Source organism: Cibotium barometz, chromosome 17 (assembly GCF_041138505.1).
Source record: "Cibotium barometz isolate CiBa-2024 chromosome 17, ASM4113850v1, whole genome shotgun sequence".
Taxonomy (NCBI): domain Eukaryota; kingdom Viridiplantae; phylum Streptophyta; class Polypodiopsida; order Cyatheales; family Cibotiaceae; genus Cibotium; species Cibotium barometz.
The window spans coordinates 47,443,292-47,460,083 of NC_141062.1; positions in this window are offsets into that span (position 1 = coordinate 47,443,292).

Here is a 16,792-nt window from a genome sequence, read left to right on the forward strand (position 1 = left end):
AAATTAGACTCAAAATTTTAATATTTCAAGTGAAAATAGCTCAATTATTAAAATTTATGATTTTAACACTATAAAAAAGACCATAAAATCATTTATTAAATGGATATATATTATTATTGAAGATGGGCATGTATTATTGAAGATGGGCATGTTACAAGTTTTGAACTATTTGAAAAAGACTTTACAAAATATTTGGCTATAAACCCAGCTTGTGGGTTTTTCATTCTCTTGACCAAATGAGCTCTTGTTATATGCACATTATGTGTGCATATACTAGGAGGCTAACCCACATATACTAGGCTTGTGAGCATGGGAGCATGGGAACAAGCTCTAGTGGAGCATGGGTTAGGACTAACCTTAAGGGTTAAGGTTAGGGTCAGGCATCCAAGGGTCACACATGGGAAATGGAGAGTCAAGAGTCACTTGTGGGCCCTCCTATATAATAGGAGCATGGGGCACCCTCAAGGGAGGCTTGGAGGCTTGGAGGCTTAGAGGCTTAGAGGCTTGGGAGGCCAATGCTATGTTATCTTGAGGCTTAGGCTATGGTCTCTTGATGTTACCTTGAGGCTAGGCTATGTTATGCTCTCTTGTGTAGAGGATCATAACTACTCACCTACCATTTCACACTATAGCTACATGCTATTGGATTGGAGTTATATCTCTTGATGGTATGGGACATTAAGGTAAAGGTATGATGTATTTCATTATTATTCATGTGTGCATCCCTTGGGCTTGGGGGTGGTCGGGTGGATGAGTTTATGCCTGATTTATGCATGTTTATGCATAACAATTATCTAGAGAGATCTTAGGGTTTGAACAGTGGTATTAGAGCAATCTCTAGTTAATTGTTGTTGATTTTTCTTTCTTATTGTAATTTTTGGCATTTTTTGAAGTAAATTTCTCTAGTTAATTGTTGTTGATTTTTCTTTCTTATTGTAATTTTTGATATTTTTTGAAGTAAATTTTAATATTTACTAATAAAAATATTATTTTATTGATTTGTGTTGATGATTTGCACGTGGATCGTCGATATGGCGATTGGAACACGTGCTACTACTATTCAATGGATGAATCGACGTTGCAGGGAAATTTCCTGAGTTTAATGCTATTTTTTTTCTATTTTTGTGGTTTAAAATAAGCATTAGTATAAATTTTCACGAAAATACCACATATTTTACTGTGGATATTTTTGGTAGAATGGATTTCCTAAATTTTGAGAAATTTTTAGGAATTTTTTCCTAATTTTTTAGATTTTTTTGGAGTATTTTTATGGTTAAAGATGTATTTTTTATACATTTTTGCGGGTTTTTCCGCGGGTATGCTATCAAATTTCTTCCGATTTTCTGCTGAAATGCAGTAGGGGGCAGCATGTTGATGCATGAAATTCTCTCGTGTGTGCGTGGGACCCTCTTTGCCTCTCAAATCTGATTTTATTTTTCTCTTGACTGTGTGAACTTCTCTTAATAGGGATTTTTTTTAAAATTAAACATTCATCATAATTAATATTTAATTATGATTAAGATTAGTTTAATTAAATTAAAAAGATTAATTAATCATTAAATTACAGAGAAGGAGGGGGTGGAGAGGTTTCATGGAAATGGAGTGAAGGAGAGAGGAGAGTGGAGAGGGAAGAGAGAGAACCTTCTCTCTCTCTTTGGGAAAATGCGCATGTGGGGGGAGGCTGCAGTGCAGCCTGTGGGCAAAAATCCCCCCCCCTCCCCCCCCCTCGAAATTTTTTTTAAAGCTTAATAAAGCTTTAAATATTTTGATTTTTTAAATAAAAATATTTTTTTAATTTTACCCAAAAAAAGTTTTTGATTTTTTTTCAAAAAAGCTTGGAAAAAAGCCTTAAAATTTGAGAAAATATAAGATTTAAGGAAAAATATGAGATTTGAGGAAAAAAATCTCTGGAATTTTTTGAAAATTTATTTTCTTGAAACCTCTTGGCTTTTCGCATTCCCGGGAAACCTTTTGGCTTTCCGAATTCCGAAAAATCTTTTGACCTTTCGAATTCCGGAAACTTTTGACCTTCACAATCTGATTTTTTTTGTCTTTTCATTTTCCAAAAACTGTTGGCTTTCTGTATTCCGGGAAGACCATTGGGATTCTGAAATTTTTGACCGTTCGTATTCTTATGCGTTCGAGGTAAATGAAAAATTTTAAAAAATTTCTAAAAATTAGTGAAAAATTAGAAAAGGTTATTTTAAATTTCTGGAAAATGTGGGGTTGGTGTTTGGCATGTGGTGTGTCCATTCGGGCGCCCGCGACCATTTAAATTCCTTTAAAAATATATTTTTTGACCTAAAAAATTAGAAAATCCATTAAAATTATAAATTTTCATTGGATTTGAGAATTGTTGGGCGGAATTGGAAATTTCGTGAACGATGGGATTCTAAAAAAAATTTAGGAAATTTTTAGAAATTATTTTTAGAAATCCTAGAAACTGGTATTTTTTAAAATATCAATGGTATTTTGGCAAATTTAATTGCTAAAAATTTTCTGAAAAAATATAGGTTTTGAATGCCATAAGATAGGTTTGGTGGAATTCAAAATTATCGTATTTTGAGGCCCTATAAAATTAGAAAAAATTAGAAAAAAATCATGATAATTCTTTTTTTCGAGAATTTAATATTTTTGAGGATTATTTAATATTGAAGTACGTTTTCTCGTGCTGACATTAGATAGATGTGGGTTATTCGCATATTATCAATATGATTATATCTCGTATTAGTAGATATTTCTATTTGGATTATTTCTAAATGATGTTTTCATGATTTTATACCATGGTTTAGCCATTCTTTTTGGACATGTTCCATACTTTTGATGGCTATAATTTGCATTCAAAATGTGTCTCACTTTTGACACTTATCCATGATAATTTATTTTGCACTTGTTTAAGTGTGGTCTATGCTTAATTTCTTAAGCCTAAGACAAATTCTATCATGGGTTAGTTGATCGATTTGTTTTGGTGGATTTTATTGGATGTTTTCCAAGTTTTATATGGACTTATTAGGTTCTGCCTAGATCACTTGTGTCTACGGGTTTTTTAATGAGTGTTACACACGTGTTTCACTTGCTTACTTTGGAGTTTTGCTTGAACGACATCATGTTCATATACTCCGGATTGATGAGTTGGCCACCAATTTTAATGCTTCTTTTGGCATGATTAATGACCATTAGATGACATGCATTGATTTTTATGATCAACTATGGTTTTCATGGATTTGAGGAGCTTCTATACTTGTATCCATGGTTTTACAAGGATGTTTTGATCTTTTGGATAATTTTATATGTGCTTTGAAGGTAGCATTTGCCTTTATTTTTTGCACTTAATTTTGGAGTATATTGCTTGTACTTTTGTACATATTTCAACTTGAATACCTAGTTGCTTATGTATCTAGGTGAGTTATTTTTCTACCCTAGTTTTATTGTGTTTTGGGTAGTTATCATTAGAAAGGCGCCAATAATTCGAAATTCTTTTCTAATGATATACTCGGAAAGAGTTATTCCTTGATGTAGTTCAGGTATATAGAGATAGGTTTTAGTATGTGAAAGTCTAGGATAAGGCCATTTTATTCCTTTTATACAGGATTTTATGCATATTTCCTAGACGGCATACTAGGGAGTTTCAAATTGTTAAGGTATGTATGGGTGGTATTATGGTGGTATGGGACGCTAGTGATCCCTCACATATATTATCTTATGGGATAATTTGGGCTCAAGATTGTTGCTTTGCTTATATCACTTAGGGTGTTGACCTCAACATTCAAAGACAATCTCATTTTCTGAATTCATTTAAAGTTATTGTGTGGGCATTCTCTAGATAAACTTCTTTTATCTATAGCCCGCATGTATTGATGAGTGTAATCTCGTCAGCATTTTCACTTGTTGAAATCTCTTTCTTTAGAGTTCAACGAGTTTATTTTGTTATGTTCGGATTAAGGAAATTTGGATTTTTCCTTTGTTGGCATTTCTTTCTCTAGCTCTGTACTTTAGGTGATTTATACAGTCAACTTGATGGTTTACGGATGGACATATGTGACTCATCGAGACATTGATGACTCTCTATGTTGATATGGGTAACTCGGGACACCGATAATTCCATGTGCAGATGTGGGTACGTCGGGATGCCGATGAATCCCTGGTTACTGCTATTATAATGCCATGTTTTCCTAGTTTATTCCGAATGGTTTACAACGAGGAAACTACTTTGAGTATGAATTGTTATGATCATCCGCAATCTGATGGGGGTCTCGACTCTGCTGATGTAATCTTGAATGGTTTCACCATCCTTTTGTCTAACATTGTGTTCAATTTTCAAGGACCTAAACCATTGGCCAGCTTTACCGTCTAGGGTGAGGCCAAAGGCACTCACCTTAACTTGATCATCCACATGGCCAAAGGCTTTATAGATCTAGTTAAACATCTTTAAGTTCAAGATGGAGTCTCCGGTCCCATCGAACTTAGTGATTAATTTTGAGATGTTTGCGGGTTTGTTCCGCTCTAGTATGGGTCCTAGTGTTGGTTGAGCTGTACTGGGGGGTGTGATGCCAGTAGCCACCCCCTCCCTATTTCCATGGCTATTCTCAACATTTTTGTGTTAGCCCTGAAGCAGGTGCTAGTTAGGGAATGATGGGTGGAGGAGCTGGGCCAGGCAGATAATAGACCATCAAAGGTCCTTATCTCATGGGTGGGTTGGGTTGTGCCTCATGTGGCCCCATGTGGTATCATGGGTATACTCCCCAAGGTGGGTATTGTTGATAAACAGGTGGCCTAGGTTGATGTGATGGGACCGAGTAGGCCCTTTCTCTCTGGTACGATGTTTCAGGTCCTTGAGAAGATGGATCGGCACCCTAGGTTTAGTATGGGTCTTTGGGCCCTGTATGAATCGGCTACCCCTGAGACGAGAATGGCTCTCCAAACTGGCGGGATGAGTCTGGGTTGTTTGATGGCTCTCGCTTTGCCCTATTTTAGCTTTAGGATCTAGAGGCGACGTGGGCTCTCTTTCCTATTGGTGTTCCATACCACTTGCCCTAGGATATGGCTCTTCTGATTGTGCGTTTCCTAGGATAAAGTTGTGGAGCCTCGAAGCAAGGCTTCTCTGTGAATGTGTAGGATGCTCCTAGGACAGGTGGTATGTCCATACACTGAGTTTCAAGTTCTCATGTTTCTTGGTCAGGAGTTTATCCCGTGCTGGGATGATCTTCACTCCCACTGGTGCTGTCAAAGCCTAGCATCGTTTGGCTCCAAGCTGTATTGACCAATGGGTCTGACGTTATGAGTGAGGGAGCTACAAGAGAGTGTATATTGTCAAAGAGAGGGTTGTTTCGCACCAGTTTTCCCAATAGGTGCATGAATGTGTGGAAGTACTATGCAGGAACCCCCATGTGAACAATGTGTTTTTTTTAAGAATGGTATGGGCATACGCTTTAAGATAGTATGGGTGTATGCTTCAAGAGGGAACAGGCATACGCTTCTCAAAAAGAAGATGACATAAGCGTACGCGTCCTAGAAGACACATACGTGGCTTCAAGAAGAAACATGCATGTGCTTTTGAATGAAGAAGGTATGGGCATGGCAAAAATGACACAGGCATGGCAAGCAAGTGGTGCAGGCATGGCACAAATGGTACAAACGTACGCTTGCTGTAGCCAATGAAAAAGAAAATGACATGGGCGTGGCGAAAATGACACGGCCGTGGTGGCAAGGTTGCCATGGGCGTATGCTGTGAATGGTTTAGGGTTTAGGGTTTTCGTAGATTTTTAATGCTGCACGTCTGACTGCCACCTACAAATATTCTCGAATAGTGCAGCTATACCCCTTGTTTAATGCAATTTATGCTTACTTGATGCAATTATTCCCTTTTTACTACTCACTACCAAATTAACTGAAGATCTTGGAAGATATGCCCAGGAGGAATGGAACGGGTGTGGCAGTTTGCCACCACTGCCATTCACTCTATGAATGGAACGGGCATTCGCTTCTCAGAGGTTTGTAAAGAATGGGATTTTTGCCTACTTTCCTCCTCTGGTTTTTGTATATTTAGGTATCTCCCAAATATTTTTGCAGATTCAGGTATCTCCCAAATATTTTTTTTGAATTTTTGTTTTTATGGAGAGCTAGAGCTAGTCTCTAGCTACCTATTAATACCTAGAATGCATAAAGAAACCTTATAAATTAAGATTAATTTTATGATTAAACTATTATGCAAACTTAACAAAAGATGAACAAAAAATAAAAAAATTGTATGAATGTCAAGAGTAAAAAACAAAAAATTGTATGTCAAGAGTAAAAATTGAACACCTACTTGTGTCTCCCGCCTTTGGTGAAGACTTCAATGCTCCAATGCTCTGGTTAACCTCCATAGCTCCTTTGAACACAATTAATCAAACAAACAAAACAAGCTCAAACACTATGTAACCACTCCAACCGAGCAAAATAAAGACTCTAGCAAATGAAATATCTAGAATACCCTAAGCTAAGTGCTATCCCTGAACAACCATGCAAGGGTCGAGTCAAAGATGTGCACTTAGCCAACCCTAATGAAGGGTTAACTCCCCTTTGTGACGTCGCTAGGTAGGGGCTCACTCCACCACTACTTGTGTCACCCAAGTGGAGATTCACAAGCTAGGTGCAGAGCAAAGAAGGAGGGAGCTATGGAAAGCTCAACCTTCATGCCAACATGCATGCAAGAGGGATCTTGGTAGAAAGACAAGAGAGGGGAGAGGAGAAGAGAAGCTAGATCATGCCAACATGCATGCAAGAGGGATCTTGGTTGAGAGACAAGAGAGGGGAGAAGAGAAGCTAGATCATCACCATCCCTAACATGCACACACAACAACAATCAAGCATACAAGCATCTACAACACAAGCAAGCATCCACGAGAGAGAGAGAGAGAGAGAGAGAGAGAGAGAGAGAGAGAGAAACTCAATTGAGACTAATGGGATTGTCCCTTTTCATATTCCATAAAACAAGAGCTCTCATTTTACAATGGCCGACTGCCCATTTATAATTTGGGGGCCCAAAACTAGCTTCCTAGCTCTATGTACATCTCTTTCCTATGACCGGCATTATACAAGCTGTAAGCTCAGTCATCCCATATCTCTTTTATCATTCAGTGCTTTGCGTGGTTACAAAAAGATAAGTTACAACAAGAAGCGTGGCTACACTTGAAAAATAATGTCGACCGGAGTGGTTAACACTCTTTTTATAGTTTTGTAGGAAGGACACGAGCGTGGCACATAAAGGTATAGTCTTGTGGGCAACCAGAAAGGTACGGGCATGTCATAACTAGGGTAGAGCCGTGTCTTCGTTGGTTGGCAAGGAAACGGCCGACAAACAAGATGGAACAGGCGTGGTTTCAGGTGGTGAAAAGGGTATGACTGTGTCTTCACCAAGGTAGCACCCCGCTGTGGTTTTTGTATTGACTCCGTCCAAAGTGAGAAGATGGCTCTAATTCGGTTGTGGCATGGTTGGTATCACCTGTGGAAGTGCGGAGGCTTGGAGGGGCTTCCATTGAAATGTTGGTAACTACAAGATGACAGGGGTAGGAAGGGTGTACCTTAGTTATTCGGGGACCCAAAATTGGTCTAATTTTGGCTTGTAACTACCCTGAGGAGAGGATTTACCTTTACCTCTTTGTTGAGTAGCAGCAAAAGCCAGATCTCCTGTATGCATGACAAATCTATTTTGCCTGGATTGCTCTTCTCGCAAGAGCACATAAACCAATCCTCAAACTTCAAGGCATTTGGATTGCCTTTCATCATGAGTTTGATGGTAGAAGCAAAACTTTAATACAAGTCTAGCAACGTATTCAAGACAATAGCACCAATGAACTGTTAGGATATACTTCATTAACACTAGCCAACTGCTCCTTAAAATCCTTGATTTTTATAAGGAAACTATCTATGGAGTCTCCCTCCTTCATATTCTGTAACTTTAATTGATTGCGTAAATAAGCAACACATGCTTCATTACGTACCTGGTACAATGATGCAAGTGCATCCCAAGCATGTTTAGTAGTCCTACATGTGTGACTGAATGTACAAAATGATACTCCTCATAACTAACAAAATGATACAAAATGTGTGACTGAATGTACAAAATGATACTCCTCATAACTAACAAAGCAAGCAACGCATATGCTTGTGCATCTCTTCTATTGCACTTTGTTTGTTTCTATGTAGGAGGTATGCTATCCTGTGGTAACGTACCATGTGAAACTGAGTCCGTGTCTATAGATGTGTCTTTCGCAGCACGTTTATCAGAGGAACTAGGATGTTTCTCAGTTCCAAACTGTTACCATATTATAGTAGTGATGTGTGTGAACACACTTAGGACCGCCGGGGCACTTTTTCCCTCACTAGGAGGTTTTTTCCCCCGTGCATTGTATATACGCCCATTATCTTCTAGGGCTTGTTATCTTTCACTTTTGGCACTCATAATACACTACTGTGTTGTGCTCAATCTTCCTCATCTTCTTGAAGTTGTGTGTGCATTCCTGCAACCCTAATTCCAACAATTGGTATCAGAGCAGGCTTCCTTCTCCCGGGCAGCATCACCGGCACCTGCCGCTTCATCTCCTCCGATTGCAACGAGGTTTCACGAGCGTCTGTAGGTTAGTATATGCCGTGGGATAGCCCGTAGGCCTGGTCGTTTCAGAATTTTGATCTGAAGTCATTTCGCCCTCCGTTTTTGCATTCCAAGTACTGCGCAGGCAAAATCGTCCTACTGTGCAGATTTTCTGTCAAGATTAAAATCTGCAGGACAGGTGCCCATTCGTCTGTTTTGGGCTGTGCTGCATAGCACAGGTCGATTTTATACAGGTTTACCTCTTACAGACAGCATTTACATCTAGTAGTACAGTCATTGGCCATGGCTGACAACAATGATGTATTCCGCATGTTGGCTGCTGAGGATAAGTTGGATGGCACCAACTATCCATTGTGGGCATATATGATGCGACATGTATTGGTAGCAAAGGGGTTATGGAACATTGTGCAGGGTATTGATGCACGTCCTATTGTGGCTGGGAATGCTGCAAACACATCAGAAACAGGTACTGTAGATGATGGTGCAGGCACAAGTGCTGTAGCAGCTGTTCGAGAACCACCACTTTCAGCAGAGCAGATTCGTTGGGATGGTAGAGATGCGCAGGCTCATGCCTTGATTGCGCTGTCTGTCAAACGTACCATTATCCCGCATATTCGCTCCTGCAGGACTTCTAAGGATGCTTGGGATGTACTTGCCACATTGTATCAGGCAAGAAATGAGGCTCGTGTTGCTTACCTCCGAAAACAGTTGGAGAATGAGCATATGAACGAAGGTGATTCTATGGATAGCTTTTTGACAAAGATCAAGGATTTCAAAGAGCAGCTCATTTCTGCAGATGAAATCCTGTCAGACAGTTCACTTGTGCAGACTGTTTTGAATGGTCTACCAGATTCTTATCAGGGTTTTGCTTCCACTCTTCGCTTGATGATGAAAGGCAATCCCAATGCCTTATCATTTGAGGAGTTAGTTTCTGTTTTGCTGCAAGAAGACCAGTCAAGGCAAAACAGGAATAATATGCGTGTCGCAGATCAAGCTTTCGTTGCTAGTCAGAGAAGCGGGAAAGGTAAAGCTGGCTTTTCTTCTAGTAAGCAGAAATCTGCAAATGCTGCGCAACCAAAGAAGGAAGACAAAGATGAGAAGAAGGGTGACAAACAGAAGACATTTTGCAAGTACTGTAAGGAAAATGATCATGTCATCAAAACGTGTCCTAAGCTGGCTGCGAAAGAGGCTAAGAAGAAAGAGGCTGGTATGGCTGTTGCAGATGCCTCTCCTTCTAACAATGAATCTGCTAATGTTGTGCTAGATACAGAATGGGCATTCAATGCGCAGTGCAATTATGACCCATCTTTGCATGACACATGTATGTCTGCAGTAGATTCAGATGTATGGTACTTTGACAGTGGTGCCACTAAGCATATCACCTCGCAGCGCAGTTTATTCACTTTCCTTGAGTCTGCTCCCACAGGGAATACTGTCACTTGTGCCAATAACTCCTCTTATCCCGTTAAAGGAGTTGGACAGATTGTGCTGAATGTTGCAAATGGCAACACCTTTACACTTTTTGATGCATTGTATGTGCCAGGGATCAAAAAGAATCTGCTGTCAGTCTCCGCATTTGCCAAAACAGGTTTGGTTGTAAAATTTGTGGATGACAGATGTACTGTTCATGATCTCTCTTGTGGTGACATCATTGTAGCATCTTGTTCACTATGTCGAGGGCTGTATAAGCTCAATATGGATGGCAAATGTGTAGAGGATTCAGCATGTGCTATTATGGATACGCAGGCTATTTCAAATGCAAAACTGTGGCATGCACGTTTTGGTCATCTGAATTTTGCAAGTTTGCTGCGCCTGCAGAAATCTGAAATGGTGTCTTCTTTGCCTAAGCTTGAGGCACCTGTCAAGCATGTTTGTGAGGGCTGCATATTGGGTAAAATGCAGCGTGCTTCCTTTCCCAAAGATGGATCAGTGAGAGCTGAACGCAGATTGCAGCTTGTTCACAGTGATGTTTGTGGTCCCATGCAAACTCCATCATTTGGAAACTACCTTTACTTCGTGACTTTCATTGATGATTTTACCAGGCATGCATGGGTATATCCTTTGAAGGCAAAGTCCGAAGTGTTTTTGTGCTTCAAACAGTTTTTGGTTATGGCTGAAAATGTGTCAGAAAGTAAGATGGGCACCCTCCGTTCAGATCGAGGGGGGGAGTATATGTCTTCAGAATTTAATGCATTTCTGGCTGAGCGTGGGATAAAACACCAATGTACAGTGCCGTATACACCACAGCAAAATGGTGTGGCTGAGAGAAAAAACAGGTCTCTCATGGAAATGGCAAGATGTATGGTTAAGAGTCAAAGTCTACCACATGGTTTTTGGCTTGAGGCTGTCATGTGTGCCACTTATGTACTAAACAGGTGTCCCACCAAAGCATTACAGGTTGTCACTCCATATGAGGCTTGGCATGGCCGCAAGCCATCTGTTGGCCATTTACGTGTTTTTGGTTGCCTGGCATATGCATTAGTGCCTGTGCAACATCGCAGAAAATTGGATGACAAAGCTGTCAAATGTATTTTTGTTGGATATAGTGCTGAGAGCAAAGGCTATCGTTTGTATCATCCACAGACAAAGCGCATTTTGGTTAGCCGTGATGTTGTATTTGTGGAAGATGCAGTTCAGCCCTTGGTTTCATGTACTAAGGAGACAGATATCAGCTCACGTGATGTCTATGATACATTGTTGCCTCTTTTCAGTGGTGCACAGTCAAGTGCAATACCTCATGAGGCAGTTTTTCAGCCTATGCAGGTTTTAAATGATGGCACAGATCAGCCTATATCTGATGCAGATGTGCATGATGCACTTGAGGATGAGAGACAAGAGATTGAGGGCTCTAGGAATATGCCTAGATGGCTGGTGCAGACTTTGCGTGACAGCAAGTTGGATGCCCCTTTGTCTAGTCGCACTCGTTCTGGCTCTCATGGTGCCTCTTATGCGTCAGATTGTTATGCATTGGCTGTTTCTAGTATGTGCGATGAAAGTGAGCCTGTTTCATTTGATGAGGCACAAAGTTCAGAAAATTGGATGGCTGCTATGCAAGCAGAATACGATGCTATTATGAAGAATAGTACATGGTCTTTATGTGACTTGCCCCTTGGCAAGAAGGCCATTGGCACTAAGTGGGTATACAAATTGAAGCGTAAGCCTGATGGCACAGTGGATCGCCATAAGGCTAGGCTTGTTGCAAAAGGTTATGCTCAAGAGAAGGGCATTGATTTTGATGAGACTTTTGCTCCCACATGTCGTATGACCACTGTTCGTAGCATCTGTGCATTAGCAGCTCATAATGGTTGGAATGTACATCAGCTGGACATAAAGACTGCGTTCTTAAATGGAGATTTGCATGAGGAGGTGTATGTATCGCAGCCTCGTGGTTTTGTTCAAAGAGGGCAAGAAAACAAAGTGTGCAGGTTAAAAAAGGCTTTATATGGTTTAAAGCAAGCTCCACGAGCTTGGTATGAAAAAATACATGCATATTTGACTGCACATGGGTTTCAGAATAGTCCAACAGAAAGCACTTTGTATGTTAAACGTGTGGATGGTGTACATCTAATCATTGCTCTCTATGTCGATGACATGCTGCTCACAGGACCAAATGAGAGTCATATTGCTGATTTTAAGGCTGATTTGAATGCCTCTTTTGAGATGTCAGATTTGGGGCATTTGCATCATTATTTGGGGATACAATTTAAGCAGTGTGATGGAGGTATTGCTTTGTGTCAGACAAAGTATATTGAAACATTGTTGCGGAGATTTGGCCTTGAAGACTGCAAGCCTATTGCTACTCCAATGGAGACAGGTTTGAAGTTGAGTCTTCATGATGCTGGAGATCACTTTGATGTCACACTCTATCAGACAGCTGTTGGTTGCCTCATTTATGTATGCATTACGAGGCCAGACATTCAGTTTGCAGTCTCACAGGTGAGCAGATTTATGCATAGCCCAGGCATTAAGCATTGGCAGGCAGTGAAGCGTATCTTTCGCTATTTGAGTGGTACTCGGCATCTTGGGTTGTTTTATCCCAAGGGGGGATCATTGTCGCCAGATTTACATGTTTTTTCAGATTCTGACTGGGCTGGTTGTTATGACACACGCGTGTCCACGAGTGGTTTTTGCTTCATGCTTGGAAGCTCATGCATATCATGGTTGAGCAAGAAGCAGCCTACTGTGGCCACTTCTAGTTGTGAAGCTGAGTACAGGGCAGCTTTCACAGCTACGGTTGAGTGTGTGTGGCTCAGACGCCTTATGGCTGATTTGGGTGTTGGGCAGCCATCTGCCACCACCATCTTCACTGACAGTCAGAGCGCATTAGCAGTTGCGCGGAACCCAGTGTTCCATGCTCGTACGAAGCACATTGAGGTGCACTACCATTATGTCAGGGAGAGACTCTCTGCAGGAGAGATCAGTTTGGCTTATGTGCCAACACAGGATAACCTTGCAGACCTTTTCACAAAGGCTCTGCCTCGTGAGAAGTTCGAAGCTTTTCGCAAAGCTTTGGGCTTACTCCCTTTTGTGGATTCGTCCACATAGCTAGACACTTCCCTATACATGAGTGCTAGCTCTTGTTCACCGCATCACTCCAGGGGGGATTTGTTACCATATTATAGTAGTGATGTGTGTGAACACACTTAGGACCGCCGGGGCACTTTTTCCCTCACTAGGAGGTTTTTTCCCCCGTGCATTGTATATACGCCCATTATCTTCTAGGGCTTGTTATCTTTCACTTTTGGCACTCATAATACACTACTGTGTTGTGCTCAATCTTCCTCATCTTCTTGAAGTTGTGTGTGCATTCCTGCAACCCTAATTCCAACACAAACACAATGTTCTATAGCCCTTTAGCTACCAATACATGCTACATCATCCAGGACCATAACGACTAGTTGGTCCCGTCAAGCTTATCCTCAGTACATAACACCTGAAATACATCACTGTCTCCCATTTATGATAATATCCAAGCAAGTAATCACATAAAACATGCAAAGTGCTAAGTGATCCTTTAATGTAGCCAAGGTGGCTGCTAAAATAAGGCCATTGAAAATGGAGACCTACAAGGTGTATGAAAGAAATGCATAGTAAAATTTTTACTCGTAAGATGTAGAGATTGATTTCGCTTAAGTTTAGCTCATAAACAAGATCCGGTGTGGGGAGTGTTTGATGATGCTTTCACATGTATATACCTACCCGTTTGTAGTAGATCTGAAAATATTACTCCAAAATTTGATGAAGAAAAGTATAAATCGGGTCCCCGCCACCACCGAAGATGTCTACAAAAAAACCGTAAACCGTGTAAACGTGCCTAGAATGAAAATCTGACTGTAAATCGTAACACAAAGTACTATACACTTCAAGGTCCTCTTTCTTCACCTAAAAGGGATCCTTGATCCGATTCAAGAAGACAAACGACTTGAGGTGAAGGGTATGTAACAACAACAGGGGCGAGGAGCGTATGCTCTGATATCAAATGTTGGAAATAGTGTTACATGAATGCACACGCACACGCACACACATGAATGCACACGCACACGCACATACACATGCACGCACACAAAGAGTGGGGAAGCTTGAGGGAGCACACAATGAGATGATAGATAGGTGCTGTGCAAAGATGATAAGTATGTCCCAAGATCAATGTATACTAGGACGGGGAAAAAAAACCTCCTAAAGAGAGAAAAAGTGTCTCGATTGGTCCTAGTGTGCTCACACACATCACTACCAAATATGGCTACAACTTATACCTTTAAAAAATCTCTCGCTTGAGGTCCACACAAAGTTATGTCTTCACTTACAAGTTCCTAAGCTTAAAGGAAAATTACCTATTCAGGCAAATTTTAAAATGTCACTTTCTCTCTCTAGACTTATCTTCTCTCTCTACCTTCTTGCTGTTTGAATGAAGGATTTTACTCGTCAGATACTTCCAAAGTTTGTAGAATAATAAGATGAGATATCTTAATAGATTACATGACCTCAAAATGATCCAACATAGATAATTAAGATGCCCACACACACGTTTCAATTTATAAGTTGAATCTCTAAAAAATCTCACTCATTCATCATCCAGTTTATGATCTTTTTTCTCCTCTGAGTCCCTCGGATCAAAAGAAAAATTTCCATTCAAATAAAATTTTAAAACCTAATTCTATCTCTAGGTTAAATTTCTCTCTCTAGATTCTTACTTGATAAATGATAAGATTTAAACTTACCACTAGAGGGAAACTTATGGGGAGGGATCTTACAAGTAATAAGTAATCTCTTGTAAGCATCAAATAAGCTACATGGAATTTTAAAAATTCATGATGAATTTAGGGCACAAGGAGGACCACAACAATAATTATACCACCTCCATATCAAGTATTTAATCATAATGTGACTAAGTTTTCTAATGGTTGGCTAGATAGATTAATGTGTGCTCATGTTATACATCAAAAGTCCAACACGGTAATGTCTTTGAATATTATTTAATCAAAATCCCCCCTTGGTCCTTCCTAATGAGGATTAGAGAGTCGTAGAGTCGCTTGAAAATCCCAACGTGCACGAGCTATAAAGAGATGCCTCAAGGATTCAAAAAGAGAGGCACAAACTTAATCACTTGGGTAGTGGTGGAAGGTGGTCTTTAATGATTTGTCTACATCTATTTGTGTTTTATGTTGATTTCATAAGTTACACAAGCTATTTAAATTACTTAATCTTGTGTTCTTATATTGTGTTGTAAAGAGATTTTGTTAGTTGTTGGCCAAGTGGGGTTGAAACAAAGTTGGCCAAAGATAACTCACCAAGCTACCTTGGATAAGATAAAAAATGATCATACATATTGGAAACTTGAAATGAAAGAAAAGTGCCTCAAAGAATTGTTGGTTATGCACAAGAAATAATAAGAGCAATATGATCTAACAAAAGTAGAAGCCACCACAAGCAAGACAAAGCATGGGTTATGCATTACTTTGTGACAAAATGTGGCCTAAGATTGTATTATGATTTACCTACCTTGTTACTTGTACGTAAACTTAACTGTTAATAACATGGCCCTCTTACTTAATAGTATAAATATTTACACTTGCTTTAATAAGTAACAACATGTTTAATAAAGGCACATTCACATACTAAATTTAAAAAGTAATAGTGTGTTTCAAATACTAAATTTAAAAAGTAATAGTGTGTTTCAAATACTAAATTTAATACCTAAGAACCTATAATAGTTGTTTATGTGCTAGGTGAATGGTGCAGCACACTTAAGGACACTTGAAAGCCCTCCATATTTTGCTAATCAAGATCTCACAAATGGTCTAAATGGCTTTCTCTTAATATTTGTTTTCTTTAATATTGAAGAAGGCCAAGTGATGTCATGTTGTTTATAAGAAATGTGTGGATGCCACACACTATAAGTGATGCTATGTTAATAAAGTGGAACCATGGCCCATAACACAATAAAGGGTGGTAGATGTGGAAAAATGGGTGAACATACACACTTTTTTTTTGTCTATGAATGGGGTGAGTAGCTTTAAAGGGTAGGTTTTGCAAGGGGGTGTGAACTTCTTGAAGCATTGAGAAGGATAATCACTAGGTGTACTTTCTTGAGTGAATTTTATAACGTTGAAGGATATGTTGGTATAAGGAGCACATCACATGATGTCCCTTTTTCCTTTTCTTTCTAATGGGTAATAAGATTGAATATTGTTGCTTCCATGTAGCAGTTTGGAAGTAAGATAACTTTTCCTTTTGATATACAGGCTTACACCCAATTTGCATAGACCAAGATTTCCAAACTAGAAACACCAAATATTTTTTTAAAATGGGTTAGTTGAAAGGTATTAATGATGTTTTACACAATTATTAAAAAAATAGGGTTAGTTGAAAGGTATTAATGATGTTTTACACAATTTCAAGGACTCAAGACATGATCAAATGTACCCACCGATGCTTAAAGATGTTATGCTTTATGGAAATAAGAATAATGTGTTAACCCTTTAACCAGTACGTCATTTCTCATTAGATTCCAAACGGGTGGGGTGGGGTGGGGAGGGAGGGGGAGTCACATTATTCATATGTAGCATAGTGTGGTTTTTTACGTTTTTTGTTTTTGAATAGAGGGACTACATGCCATATACATATGGGATTAAATGAGACTTAGGGGATTAAACATATATTTATTTTATGTAAACCATTTATGTGAATTTACAAATGGGG